Genomic DNA, 6,543 nt, shown 5'->3' on the forward strand with positions numbered 1-6,543 from the left:
AGCAGATTTAACCTCACAACCGTGGTGTGAGGACAACCAGTACTGCTAGGTCAAGTGTCTAACTTGTCCAAGAACTGAAAAGACCTTTTTCTTTCTTCTGTGAGCTGAGCATAGAAACCAGCTCCCTCCAGCTGAGAACCACAGATCATATTTCCCCTTCCTAAATTGAACGGCAATTCAGGGCTCACTTTGGCTTTGAGAAGAAGAGCTGTTGTTCGGAAGGTGAATCCAGGTGAGGAAGGAGGTGTGGATTGGGGGCAGAATTTGCTGATGTAGGGAACTGCGGGGATGGAAATATTTTTATTATTGGAGCATCTGTGCCTCCCTCCCCAACTCTTCCAAGATCTCGGACTGCAAATCTGCTACTGGTGGACAAGGGCAACAGCCCAAGGTATTGGGGATGCCAGGGCTCCCTTCTGGAGTGCACGTGCATCAGGAAATGATATCTGGGAGCCTTCCTTGTTCCAGCAGGCATCTAAGAAGCTCCTTATTCCCCTATGTCTTCTCCCTTTACACAGCCATAGTCCATCTTCTGTCTGCTCGTTGGTCTGTGGTGGGGCACTTTCCCCTTCTCCTCTGTTCCTCAGCCATGCCTAACTCGACAGCAAAGTTAGTGCATTGTGACCTTGATAGTTCAGGGAATACATGAAACAAGGTGTGTTTGGTAATATCTTTTCTTGGACCACCTGTGTAGTCTCACTTCCCTCCCAACATCTTCCCTATATCAAGTACAACTTGCTTTGGGATTTTGTAGGCTCTCTCTGCAGCAAGCTGGTAAGTGATGCCAGTCAGGTCTTTCTGCATGGGCAAAGGGCAGTGACCCAAGGATTGTACAACTCCTGGGCGCTGCTCCCGTGCCTGCCACTAACTTGCAGGGGTTTAGGTTGTAGCCGTGTTGGTCTAAGGACATAGGCAGACAAGGTTCCTTGGGTGAATTTGATATCTTTTATTAGAGAGAATATTCTCCAACTATTTGGGTTGGTCTAATAAAAGATATCAAATTCACCCAAGGAACCTTGTCTGCCTATGCCACTAACTTGTGCATTTGGGGGCCAGCCCTTTAGAGGCATTAGAAAGTACGTGCAGAGAGGCTAAAAGGTATCCGTTGAATGGGCATGATGTATTGCTGACATGTACTTAATTTGCCATGTGGGGCATTGTTCTGGCTGAGCCCATTTCTGTGCGCTGAGGAAGTTCACTTGAAAAATCTTACGTTTTGAAGGGGGGACGGGATGGAAGGTTACCAAATACTAAATGGTGCGGACAGTTGATAGGGATCTAGTTTGTATGATGGCTCTCAATTCTAGAATGAGACACGACACAACTAGGACAGGGCCTAATACCTATTAGGCAGTAGGTTTAAACCTAGCGAAAGGGTGTACTTTTTCACACAGCGTGTAAGCAGCTTGTGGAACTCGTGGCCACGAGAAGCCGTGGAGGCGGACTGCTTGAAGTGGGGGTTGGACCAATTTTTGGAGGAAAGGTCCATCCATAGGTATCAAACAAGGGAGATCAGGAGCAGCCTCTGAATTGGGCATCCTGAATCTGAGTGCCAGAAGCTGCAGAGGGAGATGAGCAGGGGTGGATATGTCCCGTTCGCCCTCCCTCTCTGTATACATCCTGTCACCGTGGGAAGCAGACGCTGGGTCCTGCACCCTCCCCAAATGCCACTGTGCTCCCCTTCTGCTGCTTGATCTGCTGCTCTGCTTTCTGCCCCCCTGCCCTATGTTCCACTCCTTGCTGCTCTGCTTTTTGTTCCCTGTCTGAGTTACTGCTCTGTCTCCTGCCCTATTCTCTGCTGTCCTGGCCTACTGCATGCCACATACAGAGGCTACCTGTGCCACTTGTGGAGCACAGGCCCCACGTTGACCACCTCTCATCTAAGACATGCTGCATGCCAACCAGACCACAGCGCTGGCTACGAGCCACGGGTCACGTTTGCTTCCCCGTATTGAGCTCTGAATGTAGCATGTCTCAGACGTGCCCCCTGCTGACTCCTGAATGGGAAGACAGCAGCTCTTATTCCTTGGAAAGTCCAGCCCTGCTTTAGTACCAGTGCTGGCTCTGGGGCTTGGGGAGAGTGGCACGTTATCAGGCACCTTAATGATTTGCTTGAAGGTTGGATCTGGCACATGAGCTCGGAGAGCCTTTGATGAACAGGGTTTCCAGGCTTGATTCTGGGTGCGCGTGTAATAATACCTTCCTGTCGTATAAATGCTTCCTTAGTATCTGTCAAAGTGCTTTATAAAGGAGGCCAGTATCATATCCCTGTTTTACAGGTGGAGAAACTGAGGCACAGTGAGAGGAAATGGCTTGCACACGCACACACCAGTGGGAGAGCTGGATTAGATCCCATGTTTCCCATGATCTAGTCCAGGGCTTTATTTGCGACCACCCCAGTATTTTCTCATCAGAAGTATTTATGCACCACAGCCAAATTGCCTTTTTTGATCGCCTAAATTAAGCCTGAATATTTTTTTTGATATGAGACCTAATGGGGCTGAAAATGATTGGACCTGATCCAGAAGCTGGTGGGTGAAATCCTCCAGTGTCTCCAGCACAGGAGATCATACTGGATCCTTTTGGCTTTTAGTGCATGAAATGCCCCCGAAGCATAGACCATTGCCTTTCTTCATCATGTGTGCTAGTGAAAACGGTGCACGCTGTCTCTAATAGGCATCAAAAAAAAAAAAAAAGTTTGTGTCTCAGACCCTGAGCCCAGCCAAAATCCGCTAGAGGGCACAATTACCTGCTGTTTGAGGATGCCCGTGATCAGAAATGTTTTCTCTCAGCAAACAGACTTTTCAATTAACGAGTAGGTTTCTTGCTAAATTAACGCCACGGAGTTTTCCTGACCTGTCTAACGGTGATAAGTTTGTGCACAGTGGGCTCTGCTCGTAGGGAATAAGCACGTATACGGTTTACATCGCTGAACCTACAAAGGGCAAAAGACGAGCTCAGCTGGATTAGAAGAGAATGCCAAAGAGCACGCAGCGGAGTAGAAGATCATGGGTGTCTATAGCACAGTGCAGGCAGCTGGTGAGCAAAGGTGACCTCTTGTCTACAGCGTTGTCGGCACGAATTGAGTTGTAGAGTTATCAAGAAGACATTCGCAGCGGTGCAGGAATAACCATGTAGTTGCCTGGGATATGCACTCGCCTGAACTTAATTAAGTCTGCAGGAACTGGAAACTGGCTGGAAGCCAGTTTGTTTCAGTGCTGCCCAATTAAGAGCCCTGAAACTGGCTTCCAGCCTTTCCAAGGCATCGAATAGTCATTGCAGAGATGCTGCCACCAAGCAGCTTCTAGAACGGACCAGCTCCCCTCGATTTTAAGCCTTCTTGTAGCTGTTTTTTTGATAGCTGCTTCCCCTTCACCAGGTCTCTGCGGTTAACCAGAGTACAGCTACTCTACAGAGGAGGAGGAGGGGGCTGGAAGATCCTATGCACTTAAGCATAGGTGTACTTAAGGCCCATGCAGATAACTGGTATTTGTAATAGAAGCAATAGGCAATGGATAGGTGCAGGCATTGTGCTAGGCTGTTAACTGAATTATGCTCTTATTTGTTATGCATATAACTATATTCATTTGGGCGTATACCCACACGTGAAGTGCGTGCCTTCATAGTTTCAGAGTTGTTAGGGGCTGGAAGGGACCTTACAGATCATTGGGTCCAGCCCCCCCCTGCACTTGGGCAGGAAAATATATATATATACGGGGACCACACACACACACATACACACACACACACGTGTGTATATGTGTGTATGTATGTATATATATAGTGTGTGTATGTATGTATATATAATATGTGTGTAAATATGTATACATACATATATATACATACATATACACATACATATATATACATACATACATATACACATACATACATATGTATGTATGCATGTACATATACACACATATATATACTGGGACCATGAGTAGATGGTAGAATAGATCAGGTACCTCATTACCAAAATAATACTAATAAACCAAGGGGAATGATACAGAAAACAACCAAAATATGATTAGGCGATGAGGTAGAGTGAGGGTAGAAATGACTGATGAGGCTAGTATAAATTACAGATTTATTTTAGAGCTGCCCTGCCGTGCAGTGAGACCTGAATCTCCATAGATTTGAGATGTGTAATGACAAGTTAAGAATTGCTATTAAAATAACCAGAGGCTGGAGGATTTAACTCTAAGAGGGAGGAGAATGAGAGAAAGCAAACTGCTGATGAAGATCAGGTTGAATTTCCGGCCAGTGAGATCATTGTGATGGTGAAATCATCTACCAGGGGAAGTGACAACTGTGCGAGTGCGTGACACAAGTCTAGCCTAGGCAAACTATAAATACCATAAACATCTGCTGTGACCAGTCCTGGGCTAAGGTGGTAGATACAGAGTGGTGATGGCCTTAGATCTAATATTTCTGTTGAGCTTGGATGTTGAAATGTTATATCTTCATTCGTTACAGGACACCATGACAGGACAAAAGTCAATCAATTCTTTTTTAATTGTTTTTCATCAGACGCATCGTAAGGAAGAACTCGCCATCAAAATGATTCAGGCAAAGGATGTTGTGTTGTCCATGACTTACAGGTGGAGAAACTGAGGCACGGAGCAACCAAGTGACTTGCCTAAGGACACAGCGGCAGCCTGCGGCAAAGCTCTCTCTCTCTCCCTCCGCCCCCCTAATTTGCTTGCGTCTCAGTTTAAACTCCCACCACCTACAGTGATCCCTCCTTGATCCATTGCTCCGGAAGACATTGCATCGTTCTGTGACTTGTAATGGTTTCTGCACATCAGGGACACGTTTGTTAGCAACAGGAGATACAAGCTCTTTGGGACAAGGACTGGCTTGTGTTTGTACAGCACCTAGCACCGTGGGATCTAGGGTCTGCAACTCAAGCTCCCAGGTTCCCCATGGCACCCAACAGCAACAGCCTTTAGCGCAGCATCATTTGTCACAAGCAAATGCAAAATTGCTGGTGCGTAGCATGAGGAAAGCCTGCCACCCAGAGCCCACGGTTTGCATTAGAGGAGACGATACTTGTCTGTTATGTTATTACATGGCAGAGCCGGGATCTGTGCCATGAAGGTTCATAGGCAGGCAAGGTGCTTTGGGGAAATCCAATATCTTTTATTAGACTAGCTAAAATAGTTGGAAAAATTCTTCTTTTCAAGCTTTCGGGTACAAACACCCTTCGTCAGGCTCAGGAAGCGTCTGCAATTGGTCTGTGCTCTTCCTGGATGGCATAGAAAAGAAACCAGAGGCCAGTACACATGCCGGAAAGTTCGTGGGGATTTTTGTCCTGGATTTCCATGGCAGCAGGATGGTACCTGGGGCATGTGGGTTTCCCTGTGGGAAGAAAATATAGGCACCTTGGCAAGGGGACAGGACTGGCCATGGGTTGCTGGCAGAGCTCTCAGAACAGCCTGGGAAACAACTGGCCAGGCTGCAGGACTGCAGAGAAAGACCTGGGACTTACAGTAGACCGTAAGCTAATATGAGCCAGCAATGTGCTCTTGCTGCAAAGAAAAAAAAGTAACAGCATCCTGGGTTGTGTTAATAGGAGCATCACAAATTGAGGGAAGCAATTCTTCCACTCTTCAGCACCGGTGAGGCGTCACCCTTGAGTACTGTATCCAGTTTTGGACCCCTGCACTTCAAGAAGGATGTGGACAGGTTGGAAAGAGTCCAGCCATGGGAGACAGAAATGATTAGGTGTCTGGGAAACAAGACTTATGAGGAAAGGCTGAAAGGACTAGGGTGATTGAGTCTGGAGAGGAAAAGACAGGGGGGATTTGATAACAGTCATCAAATTACTGAAGCATGATCACAAAGAGGACGGAGATGGGCTTTTCTCTGTGACCATAGGACTAGGAGCAATGCCTTCAAGCTGCAGCAGAGAAAATTTAGGTTGGAGATTAGGAGGAACTTGCTTGGTATGAAGGTGATTCAGCATTGAACAGGGAAGTTTTGGACTTTCCATCCTTCAACATTTTCAAAAGCAAGTTAGACATTTGACTGGTCCGGTTTGGTTGGGGCTGATCCTGTCCTGATGCACTAGATGACCCTGTGAGGTCTTTTCCAGCCCTACTTTCTTGTGCTCCAATGAACAGCTCGTGCCTTAGTGTTTCTCTGGCAATGCTGGGACCTTCGGTGGCAGCTCTGGAGTCGCTTGCATTGGGGAGAACGCAGATTTCCTAGCAGTTTCTAAGCCCTTTGCTGGGCTTTTCATCTGTAGATCAGCATGAGCTTCACTCGTGAGGTGGGTATCATCCCCTTTTCACTGATGGGGAAACTGAGGCTTCCTGTTGCACAGGAATGGTGCGAGCAGGAATCTATTGTCAGCAAGACACTCAGTGGTTGGGGGAAGAATAAACACCCTGATGTATCTCTGACCCACTCAGCATCCACCTGGCCTCTGTGCAGCTGGGGGTCACTGCAAGTCTCCCAGCACCCACCTCCTCTTCGGTCCATCATCAATTATGTGGTGTTAATGGGCAACATGGAGACATCAGCGTCTGTCTCTGC

At 47.2% G+C, this 6,543-nt stretch overlaps 1 protein-coding gene across 1 annotated transcript in view; it reads left to right on the forward strand.

The window, feature by feature from the left end:
- The window catches only part of MOB3C (MOB kinase activator 3C), an 82,416-nt gene that overhangs the window by 486 nt on the left and 75,387 nt on the right, over positions 1 to 6,543 (forward strand). The window lies entirely within an intron of this gene.

The sequence above is a fragment of the Alligator sinensis genome, unplaced genomic scaffold, assembly GCF_000455745.1.
Source record: "Alligator sinensis unplaced genomic scaffold, ASM45574v1 scaffold781_1, whole genome shotgun sequence".
NCBI lineage: Eukaryota > Metazoa > Chordata > Crocodylia > Alligatoridae > Alligator > Alligator sinensis.